The sequence below is a fragment of the Macaca mulatta genome, chromosome 8 (assembly GCF_049350105.2).
Source record: "Macaca mulatta isolate MMU2019108-1 chromosome 8, T2T-MMU8v2.0, whole genome shotgun sequence".
Lineage (NCBI taxonomy): Eukaryota > Metazoa > Chordata > Mammalia > Primates > Cercopithecidae > Macaca > Macaca mulatta.
This window is the reverse complement of record NC_133413.1, coordinates 91,889,088-91,914,694: the sequence shown is the minus strand read 5'-3', so window position 1 is coordinate 91,914,694 and position 25,607 is coordinate 91,889,088. Positions and strand designations below refer to the sequence as shown.

Here is a 25,607-nt window from a genome sequence, read left to right as displayed (position 1 = left end):
CTTCAAGATAAAAGCCTTCAATAAACTAGGCATGGAAGGGACATAACTCAAATTAATAGCAGGTATATATGGAAAACCCATAGCTAACATTGTACTGAATGAGAAAAAGTTGAAAGCATTTCCTGTAAGAACTGAAACAAGATGATGATACCCACTTTTACCACTCCTAGTTTACATAGTACTGGAAGTCCTAGCCAGAGCAATCAAGCAGCAGAAAGAAATAAAGAGCATTCAAATTGGAAAAGTGGTAGTTTAATTGTCCCACTTTGCTGATGATACAATCTTGTACTTAGAAAAACCTAAAGACTCTACCAAAAAACTCTTAGAATTGATAAACAAATTCAGTAAAGTTGCAGGATACGAAATCAACCTACCAGAAATCAGTAGTATTTTTTACACCAATAAATATTTAGCTGAGAAAGAAAACGAGAAGAAAAGTCCATTACAATAGCTATAAAAAAAAAAAACACCTAGGAATAAATTTAACCAAGGAGGTGAAAGACCTCTACAAGGAAAACTTAAAAACACTGATGAGAGAAACACAAACAAATGGAAAAATATCCCATGCTATGGATCAAGAATCAATGTCATTAAAATGATCATATTGCACAAAGCAATCTACAGATTTAATTCAATGCTTGTCAAAATACCAACATAATTATTCCCAGAATTAGAAAAACAATCCTAAAATTCATATGGAACCAAAAAAGAGCCTGTATCGCCAAAGCAATACTGAACAAAAAGAACAAAGCTGGAGGCATCATATTATTTGAATTCAAAATGTATTGCAAGGCTGTAGTAACCAAAACAGCATAAAAACAGACACATAAACCAATAGAACAGAATACAGAAATAAATAATAAAATAATAAATCCACTTATTTATAGCCAACTGCTTTTTGACAAAGCCCACAAGAACTTACATTTGGAAAAGGACCAAATTTTCAAAAAAATGATGCTAGGAAAATTGGATAGCCACATTCCAAAGAATGAAACTAGACCCCTATCTCTTACCATAAACAAGAATAAACTCAAAATGAGCTATAGACCTAAATGTAAGACATGAAAATATAAAAATACTAGAGGAAAATCTGAAGAAATCTCTCCTGGACATTGGTCTAGGCAAACAATTTATGACTAAGACCTCAAAAGCACAGGCAACAACAACAAAAAAGGCAAATAGGACTTAATTAAACTAAAAAGTTTTCACCAGCAAAAGAAATAATCAACAGAGTAAAGAGACAACCTGTTGAATGGAACGGACTATTTGCAAACTATTCATCCAGCAAGGGACTAATGTTCAGAATATACAAGGAATGCAAACACCTCAACAACAACAACAACAAATCCCATTAAAAAGTGGGCAAAGGAAATGAATAGACATTTCTCACAATAAGACATATAAATAGCCAAGAGGTACATTAAAAAAATACTCAACATTTCTTGTCATCAGAAAAATGCAAATCAAAACCACAGTGGGATGCCATCTTACCCCAGTCAGAATGGCTATCATTAAAAAGATTAAAAAATAACATATCTTGGCAAGGATGCACAGAAAAGGGAACTTTATACACTGTTGGTGGGAATGTAACTAGTCATCCCCTGTAGTTAACACTATGAAGATTTCTTAAAAAACTAAAGGTAGAATTACCATTTGATCCAGCAATCTCACTACTTGTATCTACAAAATCAATGTATCAAAGGGATACCTGCACTCACATGTTTATTGCCAAATTATTCACAATAGCAAAGTTGCAAAATCAACCTAAGTATCCATCAAGAGATGATTGGATAAAGAAAATGCATATATACACAACGAAATACTTTATTCAGTCATAAAAAAGAACGAAATCATGTCATTTAAAGCAACATGAATGGAAGATCATTATCTTAAGTGAAAGAAGCCAGGCATGAAAAGACATATCATATGTTCTCACTTACATGTCAGAGTTAAAAAATTTGATCATATAGGGGTGGAGAGTGGAAAGGTAGATAACAGAGACTAGGAAGGGTGAATAGTGGAGAAGAAGGATGAAGAGCAGTGGGTTAAAGGGTATACAAACATACAAACAGAAGGAATAAACTCGTTGTTTGACAGCAGAGTAGGGTGACTATAGTTAAACAAAAATGTATTGTACTTGGTTAATGGACACCCTGAATACTCTGACTTCATCACTATGAATTATACATACGTAATGAAATTTCACATGTACCCAGAAATTTGTACAAATTTTTAAAAAGATAAAATCAAACACCAAAAAAGGATGATTCTTGCTTTCTTTTTGTTTGCATTTATATAGGTTGCCTTTGCTCTTCCTCTTATTGTCAGTCTTTCTGAATGACTTTGACTATCTATTCTTAAAACGATGAACTTACTTAATATATGTAACAGATATTTGAGAAAAAATAGACCACAACCATGTTTTAACTACGAAAAGGACAATCAGAATTCCTGAGAAAATTTCCATCTGTTTTCTTCCTTATAAGCAATAAAGTAAAATGGCCCAGTGCCACCAAAAGCATATTTCCTATGCCCAAGAGGGACAGAGAAGCAAAGGATTACTTGATTTTCCCACAAAGATATATGGGGGAAGTTCTTTTCATGGTTGTCCATGATCAAATCTTTTAACTCTGACATGTAAGTGAGAACATGTTTTGTTTCTTTTTGAACAAAAGTTAATAATTCTTTTTCCTTTTACTTACTGCAAAGTAGAAAATGAATTGTCAAACTGATTTGGACTGGTGGGATATACCAACGCCCTGAACTGAATTAGGCTTCTATGGTCTCTCCTTGCTTAAAAATATTTTTGAAGATAACAGCCAAATTTTTATGGAATCTGTTGAAACTGTGTTATTTAATTACTATTTTTTACCTGTTATTCTCCTTTGGCCAACATTTTTCTCTCTAAAAATTATCATTATCCATCATTATAATCACATTATACTAAGGGCCAGTTCATTTACTTATTATCTTATTTAATCCCCACAAGTTCATGAGAGAGGTATTATAAAATCATTTCATTCTTACAAGTGAGGAAACTGATGTTGAGAGATCTGAAGAATGTTGCAAATTCTGTTTGCAAATCACAAAGCCATGATTTGAACCCAAGTCTGTCCAACTCCAAATTCTTTCCTCTTTCAATATACCTGTGTCTTCACTGCACACACAGAGGCTATACAGGAATATTGGTAGAAAATATGAACACTCTGTACTACAATTTGATATTTTATAATCTTCTGTTCGTAGCTATTCTATGCTTCAAATAAAAATGATCACTATGAATAAAATGGTACTAAATGGTACTAGAGAAGACCATAAAAGTGCTCTTTATCCATTTCTTTTTACTATACTAATTGGTCCCTGTACTCTGTCTTATGCTACAAAATGTATATTAATAGCCATCCTATCAGAGGACTACAGCAAGCTACTGGCCACTTTGGTGGAGTTTTCCTATGCCTAACTTCAACTGACGGTAGTTACATGTTTTAGAATAACATTAGTCATGTTTCACAGATGGAGACCATTGATGAATTAAGAATTAACATTTTCTCCTTTTTCTCTTCCTGGTGCCATTCTTAATTCCTGGATAATTCTGCCTATATCACAAATGCTTTCATCACTTATTTGATACCCACACTTGCCTTGCAACGCTGTAGGTAAATATCTTGAACATAAATTTTATCTTGCTTCTTTAGAGTGTTTATCTTTCTAGCACCCTTTTTTTCTGTAAGCAGCAACCTAAATATCCCTTGGAAAAGGCCACTGTCCTTTATTTGCAGAGATGTGATGTGGATGGGCTTAGCCCAACCCTAGTTCCAGGATTAGATATTTGACCCAGGTATATTTCAGTCAGTATATTCCATCCCTCTTTTCATATTGATTGGATTAAAGCTAGACATGAACTAAATTCAGACCAGTGAAGTCATAGCCCTTTCCATCAGAAAAACCAGAGAAGAATAGCTCTTTTGGAGGTGGTGATGCTGAGAGAATATGGTCTACAGCTGGGCCATGGCAATCATCTTGGGCCACTGGGCCAGTGGCAATCTTAATAGAAGCCAATGGGTGATAATAACTCTAAGATAAAAAACTGAAGAGACAAACAAAGGAAATGCACTCTCAATGACATCACTTAAGCCCCTGGATTTACGGGTGACTGAAATTTAATTTGCACTTCTTTCTCTTAGAAAAGCCAATTGTTTTAATGTGAGTTCACTGAGAAGTAGTTGGGTTTTTGTTTTGTTTTGTTTTGTTTTCTAAGCCTGCATGTGGCACCTGATTTTTTTTATCACCAGAAGTAGTTCTTGAGACGAGGCTTATAGTGCAAGTAGTTTATTTAGGTATTGATGTCATAAAATACTATTAGGGCAGTAGAGAAGTAAGGTAAAGAAAAGAAAAAAGCCAATAAAGTGTGTATTACCAAGTAAAGTATCATGTTGGGTAACTTGAGCTTAATCTCAATAGGAAACTCTAGGACCTGGTACAGAGCACATACTTCCATTATCATCCTGCCTGAGAGACAAGGAAGCTGGGTATTTGTTCACCAACTCCTGTCGCTGGTAGATGGGCACTCCTGATTGTTAATTCTAGAGCACTTCCAACCTGTCTCCCCTGCGTAAGGCCAGAAAGAGCTTACGGGCCAAAAGGGTGCTGAAAATAAGCAGTCAGGCCAGTGGGAATGGAATGTGGAAATGTTAGGAGCCGAGATGTCAGCAGGAACTGAATGATCAATTTTCTAGTTTCTTTAAGTCTGTTTTAATCAGGTTTCCATCTATGAAACTGAAGAATTCTGAAGAAAACCATACACCAGCTAGATATAAACTCCCTAAGGTAAAATATTCTATCTGTGATTCTTTTCTTAATTCAAGTCCTTAACATATAAAGGACAGTGAAAGTTCCATGGCTTATCTTTAAGAGCATATTTTAACCATTGATTCTAGCAGTTATTTTTTGTTTTTGTTTTTGTTTTAAGAAGAAAGTAAATCTCACATAAACAGAGTTACAGTTAACAAAAAATATAAATTAATTTCCCCCTGGGGCCTTGAAATTTATGGGAAATAGCAAAATGTTGACTGAAAAGCTGACAGTGAGAATCTGTTTATGAAAACATCTGCTTCCTGTTGAGCCTGTGGAACTGAGTCAATTAAACCTCTTTGCTTCATAAATTACCCAGTCTCAGGTAGTTCTTTAGAGCAGTGTGAGAACAGACTAATACAAATCCCAATGTATTGGGAACTCTGAGATCCATCTTCTACAACCTGACTTTGTGCGGGAACCCAAGGATAGTGGGAATTTTCACAAAAACAAGGACTATAGTCAAATTCTCGAGTGGGCCCCAAGAGTTAAATAAAGGGCTGATACTTGGGGAAGAAAATAAGAGCTAAAGATACTTGGGGGCCCAGTCTTGCATAATAACCTCCTGTAATTTTATTTTTATTGCTCAGACTTATCCCCTAATTTCCCCCTTTTTAAAAATTCTATTGCTTAAACTTCTTGAGACTTGGCAGAAAGCCTTGTTGTTACCCAAAACTTTCAGACAAGACACTTTGAGACAAGAAGGAAGTAAGGAAGTACTTCAGGTGAGAGCAAAGTGAAAATTTTTGTGCCACTCACATTTAAATAAAAATTAGGGGCATACAAAAATTGGTACAACCACACTTTGGAAAACTGGCAGCATCTACCAAAGCTGAAGATCATATCCCTCACGAGCTAGCATCTCCACTTCTGGGCTTATACCCAACAGAAATGTGTAAGCATATGCACCAAAAGAATGCTCGTGGGAATGCTATTTAGGGTAATTAAAGATTAGAAACCACCCATATGTCCATAAAGAGTAGAAGGGATATAAAAATGGTGATATTCATACAATGGGATACTCTATAGAAATAATAACAACATGCAAAAATATGAATAGATCCTACAAAGGTAACATTGAGTGAAAGGCGCCAAGCATGAAAGATTACATACTGCATGATGCTGTTTACATAAAATACCAAAGCAGGTAAAACTAATAGATGCTATGAGGTGTTTGGTTGATAATATTGTTTCTTGGTCTGAGTACCGGTTATACAAGTGACTCTGTTTGTAAATATTCCTCACACTGTATGCTTATGACATATGCACTTTTCTGTGTATACATCATGCATCAATAAAGTGTGTGTGTGTGTGTGTGTGTGTGTGTCTTGTTTTGTCTTTATAGCAAACAAAAAGTATCGCTTTACACACCTGGTTGGTACAACTCACCTCCAAGGAAACAAATCTCTTGCCTCTGAGGGACTAGATCTTAATCTCATTATCACTTAAGTTTTCCTTATTTTCAACCTGATAATTCAGGGAAATAGTTGCCTTGACGCTTACCTCCTGAATAATCGCCACAGCAACCCTTTCCTCCCCAAGTATGGATTAATCTTCCCCACTACCTCCCCTCCACCCTGGAATTAAAATCTTGCCCCAGGGGTAATAGGGACACCTGTCATCTCAAGTACAGTTTACTCGCCAGAGCACCTGTGCCCTCCATCCTCCGCCTTCTTCTCTGAGTGTACACATTTAGCTCTGACACCTGTCGTGCACAGCTTCTCAGCAACCGCTGAAATCAGCCTTGTTTGGGTGTGGAGTGCCCCTCAGGGTTTGGCCCATCTCTGCCTCTCCGATAGCTATGCTAGGCCCCTGCAGAAGAGATCAGAACCTCACTCCCCGTCCCTGGTCTTGCAGCAAACACAATAAAGCAAAATAATTAGGAATTCTGCATTCAATCACATGTTGCCTACAACTCAGCATTCAGCATTTACAAATGTGCTGAACTGTTATCAGGTACTAATCTGGTTCTTTTCTGCATTAAAAAAAAAAATCACAGTAAATTCAATGAGCTCTCAAGAGAATTGTCCAAATCAATAAGCTTTTTGTTTCTATTTAGACTCCACAATACCCTGTTTGATAAACTAGCTGTGCTAAGCAGTGGCTGAACAACCAATTTTACACTCATGGACGCATAGGTTTGGCTTATGATGAATATGAAGTAGAATAGAACGAAATTCCTAGAGAGTTCTGAGTCCCCTCGACTCAAGAGGTCCTGTTTCCCAGGGGGAAAAAAAAAGGATAAAACAATATGCATTCTTTTTATCACTCCCTTGCTACTTAATGTATCTGAAGAACCAGGCATCCATCCCTGCTGGAATAGCGGCCTCTCAGCTTTTTAAAATAATTAAAAATGAACAAATCCAGTAATTTTATGCAAATAGAAGTTAGTCCATAAATGTCTCCACTGGGTCTCTGTTTCTGTAAATTCCCTTTGTCCTTTCCCTAGCAGTTACATACGGGTCAGATATTGCTGGGCAACTGGTTTAATAAACGGATAATGGAGAGGAACGGATGACCCAGAATTAGAATGTTGGAGGACACTTACATTTCTTTCTTTCTTTTCTTTTCTTTTTTCTTTTTTTTTTTTTTCTTTTTTTTTTGACAGAGTCTGGCTCTGTCACCCCAGCTGGAGTGCAGTGGCATAATCTCGGCTCACTGCCACCTCTGCCTCCTTGGTTCAAGTGATTCTCCTGCTTCAGCCTCCTGAGTAGCTGGGATTACAGTCGTGTGCCACCACACCCAGCTGATTTTTGTTATCTTTAGTGGTGATGGGGTTTCATCACGTTGGCCAGGCTGGTCTCCTGATCTCAAGTGATCTCCCACCTGGGCCTCCCAAAGTGCTGGGATTACAGGTGTGAGCCATCGTGCCTGGCCTCATTTATATTTCTTAAATTCAGATTTTATTTTGTTTTATTATACTTACTTAAAGGCTAAATTACACTAAGAATTTTACTTCAACACACATAGTTAACTATGTATGTAACAAACTACATACATCTACATATACAGAGGGAGTAACTATAAAAACAGGAACTGTGTTTAGACATCAGCTACTGTGCATACAAGGAGTTGCCAGTGGAAAACCAGCTAAAGATAACCAGTTCCACGCCAGAGCATGTCCACTCAATGTTTCTCATTCCATCATTATGTTATGTTAGATATTGAGGACTTTGTAGTCTGGCCAAATTATAATTTAAATAACCCTTGGTTGATATTAAGCCAGAAATGCTAATACTTTAGTTTTTCACTGCAAATTAAATTCTATGGAAATAGGACATAAGTGTGTTCCTCTAAGGATTGGGCACAGTGAAATGGGAAACGTCCCCAGAAGAAGCTGAGGGTGCTGATGACACATTTTGCTTCCTGAGCATTTTTTTTTTCTGAGGATTAGCTGAGAGCACCCACGTGGTTCTCAACCTCTTCACAGTTCACAAGAAGTGCTTTTTATCAAACCCATCCCAGTCGGCTTTGCCTGACCTGGATCTTGAAAAACAGTTCTGATTGTAGACAGGCCAGATTTCAGCATGTCTAGTCCAATCCCACAAAGTCCTACAGGATCTGCCTGTATTCTGCTCCTCCCCTTGCCTCTCTGATTTCATCTCCTGTTACTTGCCTACTTGATCACTTTCTACAAGCTACACAGGGCCCCCTGCTTTCTGGAAAATTTCTGATCCACTCCAGCCTCAGAGCCCCAGGGCCTTTGCACCTGCCGTTCCATCTGCCTCCTTCTTCTAAGCTACTCCTCCCTGAAATATCTCTGGGGATCACTCCATTATCTTTTTTTGTTTGTTTTTATTCAAATGTCACCTTAGTGATAATGTCCAATACTTACTATTTCCTTTTCTTGCTTTATTTTTCTTTAAAGTATTTAATGTCATCTAGAAACTCTGTATTTTAATTCCTTTTTTTTCTTGATTTTCTGTCTCTTCTTACTATTAGCCACATGAGAACAGGAATCTTTGTCTCTTTTTGTTTTATTCCTAGCATCTAGTAGTGCACCTGGCACAGGGAAGACACTCAATAATGAACTGTTGAATGAATAAATGAACAGATGAATGATTTAGTCATGCAGGCTCGATAAATGACATTTTGTCTTATCCTTTAGACTTGGATTTTGCTTTGGCAACTTTCCTACATTATCAGCACCTAAAGGACTAGCCCTAGTCCTGTTCTCTTGGGACTTAGATCCTGACTCTGAACCCCTACCTATGTTTCTCTCTCATTGTCTCCTAACAGACTTTTCCCTAGTGCCAATTGCCTGAATGTCTGAACACTTCTATCCCTGGATGCCCCCATTATTACAGTGTATTTTTCTGTAGAATCATTCTTTACCTGGTCTTCATTTTGTCAACAAATAATTTTTGAGTGAATTCCATATGCTGGGAATTATGCAATATCTTGGGGACGAAAAGAGCAAGAGGACACAGCCTTCAGATATCCAGGACTTATTGTTCTAATACCCTGTTTTGTCTTTCGACTTAGATCTTAGGTTCGTTACAAACAGTTCTGTCCATCTCCAAAGATGTCCTAGTTTTAGGACAAAATTCTTTCCCAGTATGCCCTGTACTGCTGTAGCTAACAAGCCATGTCTAACAGAGTCAGAAATGAGAGCCCAGCCCCGCAGAAGGTATGCTGAGAAAAACAACTGAGAACCCTATATTATTGATTTTATATCTTACTGATTTTCTCCTTGGGTTACTTTCAGAAATATTGCGCACTTTTGTTTTAAATAAATTCAAAATATCTTAGCAAACCATTATTTCCTTCCTCTTCTGCTTCAGGATAGTCTTCACTTAGCAACTTAGGCAATACCAAATTTGTTCCAACAGCCAAAGACTTCACTTTGTAAATCTGAAACTCTCCCTTTGGCTTAAAAGTGAAAAAAAAATTGTACTTTTTTAGGCTTCTCTCTTTTGTTTGAACAAGCTACTGCCCTGATGGTTTTGATATTCACCAGATATTTTAATTACTCATAGTCATTACTTTTATAAAGAGCCTATTTAAAGAACAATCATGAAATATACTTCTACTTCATGAGAAATCGATGGTTGCTCTGAAAAACAAAGCTTAATCCAATATGAAGGTCATGTAACAGCTCAGCAGATAATTCTGTCTAAACACATTCCTTATCTGCGTATTGCCAAAACCATTAGCATCTTGAGCTCACAGGTCCTCTACAACCAAACACATTCACCGAATGCAAATGTCTTCCACTTACGTTTGCTTGCTTTTTCCAGGAAGAATGATGGACGGGACAATACTCTGTGCTTCACCATTGCCTGCATGCTGAATGCATGTATTTATTGGTTCAGTGGCTAACTGTTCAACTGCAGTCTTCATTCATGCTGCAGGGTTACCATGTCAAGCACAGCACACAGAACCAGAAGAAATACATTCAGCGTTTTAATATTTCAGCCCACAGATTGCCCACTGCACATGAGTAAAGTTTTTACAACCACATTATAACCAGAAATGAGCTTTCTTCTAATGTACATCCAAGTTAAATATACTGTATTACAAATCATTGCTTTCCTTAATTTAACTAATGGAATGGTTATGCTGAAGGCTAAGGAAAGGCAGCCAAAGCAGTGGTGCCCATTCTGCAGACATGCAGGGCAGAGTCCTGGCTGACCACTTCTCAGTTCAGGCCAGACTCACTTTGTATTTCCATGTATCCTGGGGTTTCAGCCCTAAAAAAGAAAATCCTCAAAATGGTGTGAGGCTTAACAAATATTCCTTCAAAACTAGCCTGACAACATCATGAGACCTTGTCTCTACAAAAAACAAAGAAATTAGCTGGGTATGGTGGCACACGCCTGTAGTCCCAGCTACTCGGGAGGCTGATGTGGGAGGATCACTTAAGCCAAGGAGTTCAAGATTAAAATGAGCTATGATTACACCGCTGCACTCCAGCCTAGGCAACAGAGTGAGACCCATCTCAAATAAATAAATAAAAATAAATATTCTTAATAACATACCTTAATATTATTTAATAAGTACAGCTAATAAATATTCTCTGGGAAAGCTTTATTGTTTCTAGACCTCAGAGAACTCACAATTTCCATCATCTGACAACAGCGAGAGAATGAATTTAATCATTTAAAGCCTAAGTAAAAGACCCCATTTTCTTCTTCCATTTTTCTGGATTGGTCCGTGAGTAATGTTTTCTCTCTGTGACCTTCAATCCTTTCTTTTCCCATGACTATTTTTCCTAGACCACTTTTCTCTTTGTCTTGATAAAAACCTTCCCAGACATGGCTACTTCACCAAGTTCCCAGCGGGTCTTCCTTTCCCTTCATTATTAACATTGTCATAGAGTAGGTAAAATGCTCACTGCTTTCATTCCTCTCCTCATAGTCGCTTCTTAACTCCCTGGCCCTGTCATTTGAATTCCACAGTCATTAATTAATTACAGTTTCCAAAGACACCAGTGGATTTTTAAATATCAAACAAATTCTAGTGAGTCACCAGGCTTCTTCAGCATTTGACAGTGTTCATTTTTCCTGCTTTGTGAATTTTTTCTCCCTTGGTTTGTTTTACTACATCATGGCTTCTTTCTTAACAGCGCCCTCTTTATTCCTTTCTCCACCCCTCCTCAACTACAGACATTTCCAAGATTCAGGCTTTAGTCTTCTTGTTCTTTTATCTGGCATGCTTTACCTTGATGATCTCATCCAAGGCTTCCACTATCCCTTCTAAAGCAAATCGTTCTTGACTTTGTCTCTAGCACTGACATTTCTTCTGAGCTCTTAAACCATTTTCCAATTGCTTCCTGTTCATCACTATAAAACTATCATAACTGGTAACATTGATAAATATCTTTCAAATCAAATTCATCATTTTCCCAAAATATATTCCGACTCTCCCATTTACTGTCTTGACAAATGTCATCTGTGTACACACATCACTCCAGAGAGAAACCATCACTCCAGAGAGTAATGGAATTAACTCCCTCCTATCCTTTATCATTCAATTAGTTCAGCAGCTAAATCCTATTAGCTCTACCTAACTATCCCACCACTATCCCCTCCATCCTATCCTGTCTGCTGTCTCTCAATTCATATCCCCTATTCTCCCTCATGCACCTTTACAATACCTACCAAACAGGATGCCCTTGCTCCAGGTTCCCACCTCTCATGCATTTATGCACTTTGAGTTCAGTTATTGTTCTATGGCAGTATATAACAATACTGTAATCCTAAATGACTCCCTCTACTGGATGAAATTCAAACTCTCTGGCCACCTTTCAAGCCCTGTTTGCCTCACACCTTCACACACAACCTAAACTCTAGCCACATTTTTCATTTATGGTTCTCAAATGGACCATCAAACCTCCATCCCTTTTTTAAATCCTATTCTCTTTGTTCAGAATATTCTCCCCTCTCTCCTATTTTATCTGCTGAACTCCTACTTACTGGTCCAAGCCCAGCTTGAAATTCAGTTCCTCTTCATGTGATTTCCTGTGTCTTCCAGTATCGCCTCATCAGGAGAGTTCACTGCTCCTCATCTGTATTCCCACAGCATTTTGTAGACTGCAAACACATTCAGTACTGAAGCTTCATCTTTTCCGAACTGAACTGAGCACATAATATATAGTAAGTGTTCAATGAGATCATTCACTTCACACACTTTCTATACACTGGACATTGTTCTAAGTGTTGACAATATAATGGTGGAAAAAACAGACACAATTCCCATCTTCATAGGGCTTATAGCTTAGACTGAATTATAACCAACAACAACAATAAAGAAACAAATGTTTATTTAGCTTCTTTGCATTCCCTGTGCCTTGTATAATCTTTGTTAACCTAAGAAATTAACTTCTTATATGTGAAATTGCTAGTTTTCTGAACTACTAATGAATGCATAATTGTCAAGTAATGGGTTTAAAAATCATTAGAAAAACTTAACATTATAGTCATCTGATGCCTAAAGTTTGTTCCTCTTTTTTTATATAAAAGAGGAAGACTTAAGAAGGGATGAATATGTTAGATGTATGAATATTAAAGCACCTGTATATATACATAAGCGTGTTTCTCTGAGGCAGTTGGAGAGGTATAAGTGAAAGGAAAAGATGAATATATTAGGAGATGTTGAAGAGGCACCATGCTAAGAAAAACAGGCTGCTGTTTAGGCCGTAATTTTCTGTTACATTTTTTGACAACTTTCCTGAAGGTCCCAGACATCATGGGTTTTCTGTCCAATGTCCTGCAACGTTACTGAACTTTCAAGCAGCTATGTGAATTCTTCCAGGCACTAGTTTGGTCTGCAATTGCATTGTTAGGCAAGCTGAACAAAAGGCAGCCACTCAGTTCTATTGAAAATGAGGACAGCACTAATTAATTTAGAAAGATGGGGGAGTGAAGCAACTCTTGGTGGTACTTCAAATTAATTGTAATTGATGATTAAAATTTCCACAAAATTTTCCCTTAAGAACAAAATACATTATAAACTCCTTGATAATGCTAATCTTCATAACATATGTTTCTTAATCTAAAGGGGTAATTTACTCTTACCATTTATCACACCTAAAAACATCCCAATGTTATAACTAAAACCATACTGTTAAAAAGGCTGAGATAAATCATGCAGGCAGATGGTGGTTATACAAGCCAAACTATAATCAGGCTTTGAGTCATACCAAACAACTTTCTGACACTCCCAGGCATGACAGGAAGGCTTAAGTGGCACTTTTCTCTGAGAACCTTTCTCTGGCACCAATTGGAAGGCCCCAGAACACGACCAGCTTGTCTGCTCCTGATGACTGTTAATGAGATCCCAGAATTCAGAACCAGCCAGAACCTATTTACTCTCCTTTCATGGTCCCCATAGTCCTTTCTATTTGGTCACATCTCCTTTTAGCATGACAAATAGCATTGGTAACATTTCCTGACCAACGTCCCAGTTAAGGCTCTTCCGAGAAACTCAAACGCTAGGTCCTCTGTCATCCAGCTCCATTTCATCCCAGGTGAGGTTTCTTTGCTGTAGACACAATTTCTTAGAATCCCAGAGATGAGAAAAACTGTGTGTGGTATGGAGAGGGAAGGGAGGATAAACTTAGATATAAAAATAAGAATATTTCAAATTAAATAAAATAAGAAACCAGTTAAATATTTCATATGAGAAAAACGAGTGTTAATATTGTTTGAGTCCTTAGGATGAGCCAGGTACTGTAGTAAGGATTTATATCTATTGCTTCATTTAATCTTCAACCAACTTATCTATGAAGTAGGTCCCATTATTATTCCCATTGTACAGCTGTGTAAAGAGACTCAGGGATGCCAAGTAAGTTACTCAAGAACATAAAGCTGGTAAGAGAAGGAGCAGTGACTTGAATGGGCTCCAGATGATGGCAAAGATTTGGCTTTTAGCAGCTTTGAGTACTGCTCTTATTAATCCTAGAATTGGCAATATTTCAATTAGTATATAAGCAATTGCAAAAATGTTTTTAATGCTTGTATAATATTTATTAGCCCCAAAAGGTGTCCTAATACAAGAGAATGTTCTTTTCAAAAGCCTTATAGAAGATAAACCACTGACTGCAGCAATCTGCCCTCAAATTCTGTTCTGCAGTTCCACTTGGTAACAGTGTGGGGATGCTGTGATAGAGAGGCTATGTCACTTGCTCTCTGTGCTCTGTACCTGCTTTTCAGGCTTGCCCAAATCTGGAGGAGGTCAGACTGCATGGGAGATTTCTGACAGTGCCCCCAACTAGTTAACCACTTTAAAGATGTATTGTCTGGAATGTGGTATCGTCACACACTGCTGTGTCATGATCCATTAGGAGACTGTGTTGCAAGGAATACGTTAATAGAGTTCAAACCCCTAAACAATAAATTTCTAAACAAATTAGAGCAGAACAATTTTAAAACAAGCATATTTTGGACAATTTTTATATGTCAAAAGTGCTAAGCGCTTTACAAATATCTTATTCCATTCTCATAAAATCTCTAAGATCTATATTTTATTATATTTTATTCTTGCCTTTTTACAGATAAGAAAATTGGGACTTAAAGAGGTTCAAAGGCCAAGCACGGTGGCTCCTGCTAGTAAAGCCAGCACTTTGGAAGGCCAACATGGGACAACAAGTTGAGCCCAGGAGAGTTTGAGACCAGCCTGGGTAACATAGTGAGATTCTGTCTATACAATTTTTTTTTTAATTAGCCAGGTATGTTGGTGCATCCACTAGTCCCAGCTACGCATGAGACTGAAGTACGAGGATCACTTGAGCCTGGAAGGCACAGGCTTCAGTGAACCATGATTGCACCACTGCGCTCCAGCCTGGGAAACAGAGTAAGACCTTATCTCAAAAAAGAAAACAAAACAAAACAAAACAAAAAAGTGGTGATGAAGGGTTACGCAATTTGTCCCAGAGTCTTACAGCCATATAGGTATCAGAACGTAGACCCAAATTCCTATCTATATATATTTAAAACATGCACTCTTATCCTTTTTTTTTTTTTTGACAAATTCTAATTGTATATAATTATAGGGTACACAGTGATGTTATGATATATATATACAGTGTGGAATGATTAAAGCAAGCTAATTAGCATATCCATCACCTTAAATAACTATTATTTATTTCTCCCAACTGCAACTTTGTACCGTCTGACCAACCTCCTCCTACACCATTCTAGTCTCTGCTTCTGAGTTCCATCGCTTTGGATTCCACATATAGGTGAGAACATGTGGTATTCATCTTTTTGTGCCTGTCTTATTTCATTTAGCATAATGTCTTCTAGGTTCATTCATGTTGTCTGTTACAAAGGACAGAATTTTCTACTTTTTTAAGGAGGAATGGTATTCCATTTTGAATATATACCGCATTTCTTTACCCATTCATCTGTTGATGGACACAGGTTGATTCCACAGCTGGGCTATTGCAAGCATTCATATCCTTGATACTACATTACCCCTCAGTCACAAGCATAGTCTAATATGATGTCATGAGTGGTATAGAAAAGAGATACTTTGTAAAGAATCAGCAATAGGATAAGTTATTAGTATGCATGTGGGAATGTGTGGTACATGTCAGAGTGCCTATTATATGTGTCAAAGCTGATATAAAGATAAAAGATTCTTTAAAATTGTTATAGAGTAAACTAGGAGACTCTGAAATATAATTTGTTCTTGGCTCCATTGTCTAATTCCTGGATATCTTTGGAAAGTAATTCAGCTGTGTTTCATCAGTTTACAATTTGGGGAGAATATTTGACACCTACCTTTCTCATAGGAGTGTTTTAATAAAAACTAAGATATGGAACAATTATTGTAAATGTTTCTCATTTAATATGTTTATCAGTATCATGCCATGTTACAGAGTTTAAACTATCCTTTAAGCAATAATTGCTGCTGGATATTTTCAAAGACAAGCATAATATGACCAAATTCTCATTTTGAGGGTAAAAAACCACTGGTAGAAATATGTGAATGGATGGAAAGGAGTAAATTTTCTTTAAATGCATTGATGTAACAGCTGGGTTATAAAGTGTCTCTGAACACAGGCAGCTGGTGTGAGCTAAGCAAGGAAAAACTGGTAAAGGAAACAAAAGCAAAGCTTCTCAGATTACTGTTTTTCCTTCTGTCTCTGAGAAAGGATCAGACAGAAGTTTGAAAGCAAGTTACAAGACTTAGTCACTGCAAAGGTGACAAAAACAAGCAATGGGGAAAGGACTCCCTATTCAATAAATGTTGCTGGAATAATTGGCTAGCCATATGCAGAACATCGAAACTGGACCCCTTCCTCAGGCCCCTGATATACAAAAATCAACTCAAGATGAATTAAAGATTTATGTAAAACCTGAAACTACAAAAACTCTAGAAGAAAACCTAGGAAATACCATTCTGTACATAGGCCCCTGGCAAAGATTTCATGACGAAGACCCCAAAAGCAATTGCAGCAAAAGCAAAAATTGACAAATGGGACCTCATTAAACTAAAGAGTTTCTGCACAGCAAAAGAAACTATCAACAGAGTAAACAGACAACCTAAAGAATGAGAGAAAATATTTGCAAATTATGTATGTGACAAAGGTCTCATATTCAGAATTTATGAGGAACTTAGATAAACAAGCAAAACCAACTCCGTTAAAAACTACTCAAAAGACAGGAACAGACACTTCTTAAAAGAAGGGCATACACACAACCAACAAGTACATGAAAAAATGCTCAATATCACTAATCATTAGAGAAAAGCAAATAAAGACCACAGTGAGCTATCGTCTCATACCAGTCAGAATGGCTATTACTTCAAAAAATAACAGATGCTGGTGCCATTGCAGAGAAAAGTGAGTACTTATACGCTGTCGCTGGAAGAAATGTAAATTAGTTCAACCTAATTTACATTAGGTGGAAATGTAACTGTGGAAAGCAGTTTGGGGATTTCTCAAAGAACTCAAAAGAGAACTACCATTCAACCTAGCAATTCTATTACTGGGTATATACCCAAAGGAATGTAAAGCATTCTACCATAAAGACACATGCATGCATATGTTCATAGCAGCACTATTCACAAGAGCAAAGATATGGTATCAATCTAAACGTCCATCAATGGTGGACTGGATAAAGGAAATGTAGTACATATACACTATGCGGTACTATGCATCCATAAAATAGAATGAGGTCGTGTCCTATGCAGCAACATGGATGCAGCTGGAGGCCATTATCCTAAACGAATTAACGCATGAACAGAAAACCAAATACTGAATGTCCTCACTTATAAGTGGGAGCTAAACACTGGGTACACATGGACACAAAGAAGGAAACAGCAGACACTGGTGCTTGCAAGAGGGTGGAGGGTGGGAGGGGAGTGAGGATTGAAAAACTACCTATTGGATACTATGGTTATTACCTGGGTGATGAAATAATCTGTATGCCAAACTCTTGCAACACACAATTTACCCATGAAATAGCTTGCATATGTACCACCCTAAAATTAAATAAAAGTTGGAAAGATAAATAAATAAATAATGATAATAATAGAATAAAAAAAAAGACTTAGTCACTGTTTGGCCTTGGCCCAGTTGCTTGAATTCATCAAGTCACAGTATTCTCGTTGTGATATTGAAATAATCTGTATGCCAAACTCTTGCAATACACAACATACCCATGAAATAGCTCGCACATGTACCCCCCTGAACTTAAATAAAAGTTGGAAAGATAAATAAATAAATAAATAAATAAATAAATAGAATAATGGAATAAAAAAAGACTTAGCTGTTTGGCTTTGGCCCCGTTGCTTAAATTCACCAAGTCACAGTGTTCTCATTTGTGATATTGGAATAATCATAGTACTAACTTCAGAGGGAATTTATGAGCATTAAACAAGCATTTGCTTGTTATTTTGTTTAAATATAAACACTACATACTGTCAGTGTTTATATTTTAGTGTTTAACACATTTAGCTATATTGTTATCAATTATTCTGTGTTTAAAGGAAACAATCTGCTATGAAAGACTGTGAAGATCAAAGGCGACATGATCCCATAAAGATATGCTTGTGTTTCTTCACTTTTAAAGACATAGGAGGATTAAGTATACTAGCATTAATTATTTACTTTTCTGGTTTGAATTTTAGAAAGAACTGTGAATCTCTCAAACTAGAAAGACTTCCGAGAAAAAATAATTAACATGCCACAGCACCAAATCAGTGAATGAAACTATATGAATGAAAACAGTGTTTAGAAATGAGGTCTGAAATTCCTGTATAAACACTGATGCAACAGGATACTATTTTTAATGTTAAATTTGTCAGTCATTTCACCTTTTAACAAGAATATTTTATTATGCATGCAACATCTTTTATGTTAATTTGTTATTTGCTACAATAAAACCTCTATCTGCTTTTTTGTTCCTGTTAAATGGGGCAGGAAACCGGAAGTCAAATAGCTCACACTGTGTCGTGCAGTGAGTCACATAGGGAGAACTCGGTTTGCAGTGGGATCACATGTTCGGACCAGTGACTTTAAGGGGCTCTCAGCAACATAAGCCCCACTGTTCTGTGTTGCTTCGTACAACAGCATCTCCTTCCCCTATCTGAGTTTTTCTTGGCTACCTCATCTGTCACTTCCCTCTCCTGACTGCATTGCTATAACAAAAGACAGACTCTCTGAGCCCCTTTATGCCCTCGTCTGAGACTGTGTTAATGGATACATATAGAAACTTTAGATAGTGCTGTGAAGTAACATTAGAAAATGTATCCCACATCACACACATGAAACATACACAACACACACACATACACCACATACACACACACACACACACACACGCAAACACAATGTGGTACTCTCTTGCTATAGCATTCCTTTTATGTGTGAGACCAGCATCCCAGCCTGAGAAGGAGATATCATGTGAATAGAACAATAATAAATAATAATTCAAATTCTTCTTCTCTGGCAGAAGTCTATGCAACAATATTTAGAGTGTGCTGAGGATCTCAGCATTCTCCCCTTCTATAAGCCATTTCAAGCTTCTCTATACCACTATTATCAGAAAAAAATTGTACCACTTTCCTGGACCCTGCTTCTATCCTCTGCTCTGTCTTCACCTTAGTTTTCCCTCCAGACTTTTTGAAAAGGAACATGTGTCCATCCATCACCCAAGTTCCAAGTTCTGGGAGATGTCCTTGTAGATTCCTCCCCCTCTTACTCACCCTAAATCCCATCATCTCTTGATTACTAGTTGATCAATAGTAGTTCTTTTGGTATAGTCCCCAACCAGCAGCATCAAGATCACCTGGGAATCTGTTATTTATAATATATTTTGAATCATTTTCCTTCCAGTGACTGCATTTATTGAGGCATATACCATTTCTTGCCCCAATAATTACAGCAACATCCTAGTTGGCCTGCCTGCTTCTCATCTTTCACCCCTCAACTCTGTCCTCGTCAAACTGTCAGAGACTATTCTAGGAAGACATGCCTTCCCAAACGTAAGATCCTTGAATGTTTCTTGATACTTGTGACAGTATTTTCAAGTTGCTTGATCATAAGATTATTTAAAAATTTAGATTATGGGGTCCTACTTTAGAATCTCCAGAGTGATTCCTCTGATCAGAGGAGCCTAGGAAATGTGGATCTGAAGATAGATGATCATCTAAATTCCCTTGCCGGGCACACAAGGTTCTCCCTAAATTCGTTCCTAGTTACGGCTCTCATTTTATCCTGCTATTATGTGCCTTTAACACCCTCTTCAAACATACTCTTCCCCCATTTCCTATCCTTCAATCGCCGATCACTTGGATTAAACCCTCTCCTCTGTGCTCACATAGTGCTGAGAGCATTCCTCTATCACTTACTCAGTTATTGTCAAAACTGAGTTATTGACACCCCTGGCTGACAACTGTTCAAGTCCCAGCTTACTCATTGATAACACTGCTCCTTTAGTCAGAGTTCCTAGATGCATGCAACAGAAACTGACAGTGGTGAAATTACCCAGACAGGTAATTTACTGAAAGGACATAGCGTGGCTCATAGACTGACAGAAGGTGATGGAGTTAGTCTCCAGGAAACTGTCAAAAAGCAAGGAAGCCTAGACAGCCAAGGTCATTCACGGCAACAATCTAAAAGCTACCTGCTTTGATACTAGTCGTTGAACACTTGGCGTTGCTGGAGTTGGATTACTGTCATACTTATTCTATCCACACATAATGTCTCAGCTAACCTTATGTTTGCATCCTTATCTCAAATCCCAGATAGCTTCATCTCTTTGATTGACTTAAATCATGTCCCCACATTCTAGCTCAGTAGTTCTTATGGTATAGTCCCCAACCGGCAGCATCAAGATCACCTGGGAATTTGTTAGAAACACAAATTCTCAAACCCCCTGGGGATAGGGCTCAGCAATCTATGTTTTAAAAAGTTTTCCGTGTGATTTTGATTTATGCTAAGGTTTCGTGACTACTGTTGTAACCACAGCGAGGCTGGAGGAAGCAGTATTTGGCCACTTCAGTTCCATAGTGGGACCAATGCCCACTTGCTAGGAGATTACTAAAAGGCAGGAAGGATGTTCAGAAGTTGTATAGCAAAGAAACAAACAAAAAGAAGCAGATATCCACTGTATGTTTTTACAATCCTCAATTTCAGGAAGACTAGGTATTTCCTAATATCATAAAAGTAATAAGTACTGGAACAATTCAAACTCAGTAACCCCTGTCTCTACTTCTCCACATTCCACATTTTATGACCTATTTTGTCAATGGTAAATACCTGACGTTCATTTCAATTTCATCTATGTGAACATGACCTCATATTTTAAAATCAGATACGAAAATAGCTTTGTTTACTGGATTGTGTTAACAGCACCTATTTATGCAAGCTTTGTCTACAACACTGATAAATATGGGGTGTAGCTTTCCCTGACAGCTCTTTCTGCAGAGTTTATAGAATTAACCATTTAAATATTTGATTTTCACTCAGCTGACATCTTAAAGCACCCATGGGTCCCATTTCACATAATCAACCTCCAAAACAAAATTGTATCATTTACACATCCACTTAAAAATGGTAACATTATTATTTTTGTTATTAGGTAATATTTATTTAGTGCTTGACATGTGCTAGGCACCATTTTTAGTTCTTTACATGTCTTATGTCATTTATTATTATAACCTTACTAGTGAAGTACTTACACTAGGCCGGGCGCGGTGGCTCAAGCCTATAATCCCAGCACTTTGGGAGGCTGAGATGGGCGGATCACGAGGTCAGGAGATCGAGACCATCCTGGCTAACACGGTGAAACCCCGTCTCCACTAAAAAATACAAAAAACTAGCCGGGAGAGGTGGCGGTCGCCTGTTGTCCCAGCTACTCGGGAGGCTGAGGCAGGAGAATGGCATAAACCCGGGAGGCGGAGCTTGCAGTGAGCTGAGATTCGGCCACTGCACTCCAGCCTGGGAGGCAGAGCGAGACTCCGTCTCAAAAAAAAAAAAAAGTACTTACACTATTCTCATTTTTATGAGAAAAAGTGAGATGAAATTATTTTGACAAATTCACATAGCTAGTAAGTGGTGGATCTGGGATCTTATTCAGAGCAGTTGGCTTCATACCAGTCATCCTAACCATATGGTGACCAAGTGTTCTGGTTTTTCTGGGACTGGGGGATTCCTCAGGACACAGGGCTTTCAATACTAGGATGGTTGGTCCTATTACAATCACCATACCAATCTGCAAAATAAACTTAGGTCTCCTTTTTTCTAAACTTAATGGCATTCAGAATGCATCAAGCTGCTATGAACTAAATGTTGGTGTCTCCCCTAAGATTCATATGTTGAAGACTAATGCCCAATATGATGGTATTTGGAGTTGGGGCCTGTGGCAGCTTATGAATATGGGGCCCTAACAAAAGGAATTAGTGCACTTATAAGAAGAAGGAGAGAGCTTCCTCTCTCCCTCTGCTCCATCATATGAAGATACAAAAGGCATTCATCTGCAAAGCAGGAAGTGTGCCCTCACCAGACACTGGATGTGCCGGCACCTTGATCTTGGACTTCCTGACCTCCAGGACTGTGAGGAATAAATTTCTGCTGGTTAAGTCTCACAGTGTATGGCATTTTTATTATGGCAGTCCAAACTGACTTAGATAGAAGGTGCTGGCTGACATCCATTGTTCCAGCAAAAATGGAGCCACATGGGCATATGGGGGCATACGGGTCTCCAGTGTCTCTATTCTACTTTCATCATTCCACAGTGTCTATCACTTAATGACAGAAAGGCCCTTTCAGAGGAGAGGATTTACCCGAAAGAGCTTTGCTGTTCTGAAGAAGCCCCTGGATTTCCCCACATATTCCTGTCCAAACGAGGACAAGAGATTCCAAAAGTATGATTTAATATAAATTACTCCAGTGTTTCCACAAGAACTTAAAACTCTTTAACAAAAACTTCAACCAGTTTGTAAATGGGAGCTATAAAGGAGACAATGGAATAAGAAACTGAAGAGAAGGATAATGAGGAAAGGAAGATGGAAGAGCTAGAATATTTAGTGATGATTTAAGTTACTTACCAGATTAGTACTGAGGAAGGTAGCACATGCAGTGTTCTTCAAACAACACACAGCACCTTACGCTTGCAGAGAGGAGTGCTCCATGATACTGGGGTTATGTCAATAATTCTCACCTCCAAACCTCAGGAAGGAACAGCTGTCAGCCTCCTAATGTAACATTTCAAACATCCTTCCTAGACGTGACTTTTCTGTTAACTGAGACATCCGGTTAGATATCAAAATAATTGCACTTTAAAGAAAGTAAAGGGTCTTGATGAATTTCTTCTGTGCCCATTCCCATCTCCACAGACAATCCCTTTAGGTATTTGTTTCTTCTGGTAGTTACTTCTTTAAATGGCTGTTACTGCTAGATAATAATCTTAGGCAGCTACTTCTAGATTTCCCAGTTTTCTTATTATTTATAGATGTTCTGCTCTAGTAAGAAATTATTTAACACATTAACGACAACTTTCACTTCTCCCCAGTGTAGCTATGTCAATATTTGTACTTCTCTGTTGATTACCTTTTTAATTTTAGATAATGTAGCTCGCCTTCATTGTTGTTCTCTCCACTTTATAAGGATGTTAGCCCCTTTACTACTGCTTTCCACCTTCTAGCCTCTGACATGTGTACTTGTACTATAATATTTCAAAGGTAATACCATTTATATGCCATCCTATAAACATGCTATTTGATGCTTTCACATGGCATGATTCTAAAAGTTAAAAATCAATAAAGTGTTTATTTACATCTTTATAATTATGTAAATATTGTTTACTACCCAGTTGAATATCATGATTACATTTATTTCCTGTGGTTTTTTTAGTTCGAAAATGCTTTATTATTTCTATGCATTATTTGTTTATGTCATCTCCTTAAGTCATTTTAAGAATAATATCAAATATCTCAGGTCCCTTTGATTTCCTTGTGATCTCCATCCCAGATCCTCTTAACTCTGGCTTCATTCTGACCTGTAGACAGGTTCTCTAGATCAACTGTAGAGCCATCATCATTGTACTTTCCTTTACTAACTTTCTAAATTACATTTTACTCTGCCATAGGCTATATCTTCCTCTCTCTTCATCCCCTCATTCTTTTTGCTGGAGCACATACTCAAGTAACTTCTCAGGAAAGGATAAAAGTTCCAAGTGTTGGCCAGGCGCAGTGGCTCACGCCTGTAATCCCAACACTTTGGGAGACCGAGGCGGGCAGATCACGAGGTCAGGAGATGGAGACCATCCTAACTAACATGGTGAAACCCCGTCTCTACTAAAAATACAAAAAATTAGCCGGGTGTGGTGGCAGGCGCCTGCAGTCCCTGCTACTTGGGAGGCTGAGGCAGGAAAATGGCGTGAACCCAGGAGGCAGAGCTTCAGTGAGCCAAGATCGCACCACTGCACTCCAGCCTAGGCGACAGAGCAAGACTCTGTCAAAAAAAAAAAAAGTTTCAAGTGTTTGCACTTCTAAAAATAACTTTATCATACCCTTGTAGTTGATTGCTAATTTGACTGTATAAACAATTCTAGATGGAAATTATTTTCCCCTTCAAATTTTAAAGGCTTTATTCTAGTGTTTTTTAGTCTGATTCTGTTTCCTTAATAGCCTACTTTCTTTCACTAGAAACTTTTTAGAATATTTCATGTATCCCTTGTGTTCAAAAATTTCATAGTTATGTCTAGTTTTCATTGTGCTGGGAGCTTACTAGGTTTTTTATTTTTTTGGTTTTGAGTTTGTGTTTGTTTGTTTCATTTGTAGGCTACTGTCCTTCAGTTTGAGGTATTCTCTAAAATATCAACCTTCAAACTTTTTTATCCTAGATCTTCTTTACACTCTTAAAAAACATTGGAGACACTAAAGATATTTTGTTTACTGCATCTATCAATATTTAATATACTAGAAATTTAAATTCAAAAATGTAAAAAAAAGTATTATTTCAAACTATTTTAATAAAAAAATTGCAAGTTAACATTGATAATACACATTTTTATGAAAATATACTTTCCAAAACAAAAGGATTAAGGTTAAAAATAGCATTGTGTTTGACAATCTCTATAATATCTTACGAGAAGACAACTGATTCTTGTATTTGCTTCTGCATTCAATCTATTGAGATATGTCTTTTGGTTACGATAAAGAAAAGGGAGGCCCTCAGAGGTCCTCGGATCGTACCTTGAGAACTGCTGTTCCAGTTCTTTGATAATTCCTCCTTTCCAATTTTACTATTCTCTTTTTATGGAATCCCATTAGTTATATGTTGGGTCTCACATATTGATAATTTCCTATCTCTGAATTTTACTCCTGTATTCTACAACTCTTCATCCTTTGTAATATTTTCAAGGACATTTCTTTAATTTGAAGTCTAACTTATTTGTTTATTTTTGTGTGTGAAAAAAATTTTCAGAGAAGCCTTTCTTATTTCCTGATTATTACTTAGTATACTATCTTCTTTTACTGGATGGAAATTTTTAATGAAACTGTATAAGGATACCAGAGGTTTTTGTTTATTTGTTTGTTTGTTTTGAGACAGAGTCTCACTCTGTTGCCCAGGCTGGAGTGCAGTGGCGCAATCTCGGCTCACTGCAAGCTCCACCTCCTGGGTTCACACCATTCTCCTGCCTCAGCCTCCCGAGTAGCTGGGACTACAGGCAACCGCCACCACCCCTGGCTAATCTTTGTATTTTTAGTAGAGATGGGGTTTCACCGTGTTAGCCAGGATGGTCTCAATCTCCTGACCTCGTGATCCGCCCGTCTCGGCCTTCCAAAGTGCTGGGATT

General features: G+C 37.6%; 1 long non-coding RNA gene across 1 annotated transcript; it reads right to left on the bottom strand.

The window, feature by feature from the left end:
• Positions 1 to 10,140: 10,140 nt before the first annotated feature.
• Positions 10,141 to 23,983, bottom strand: LOC144330813 (uncharacterized). Its single transcript, XR_013397320.1, has 3 exons — positions 22,855 to 23,983; positions 12,270 to 12,431; positions 10,141 to 10,544 (listed from the first exon to the last, which is right to left on the bottom strand). It is a non-coding gene; the product is annotated as an uncharacterized LOC144330813 (long non-coding RNA).
• Between the last annotated feature and the right edge of the window lie 1,624 nt (positions 23,984 to 25,607).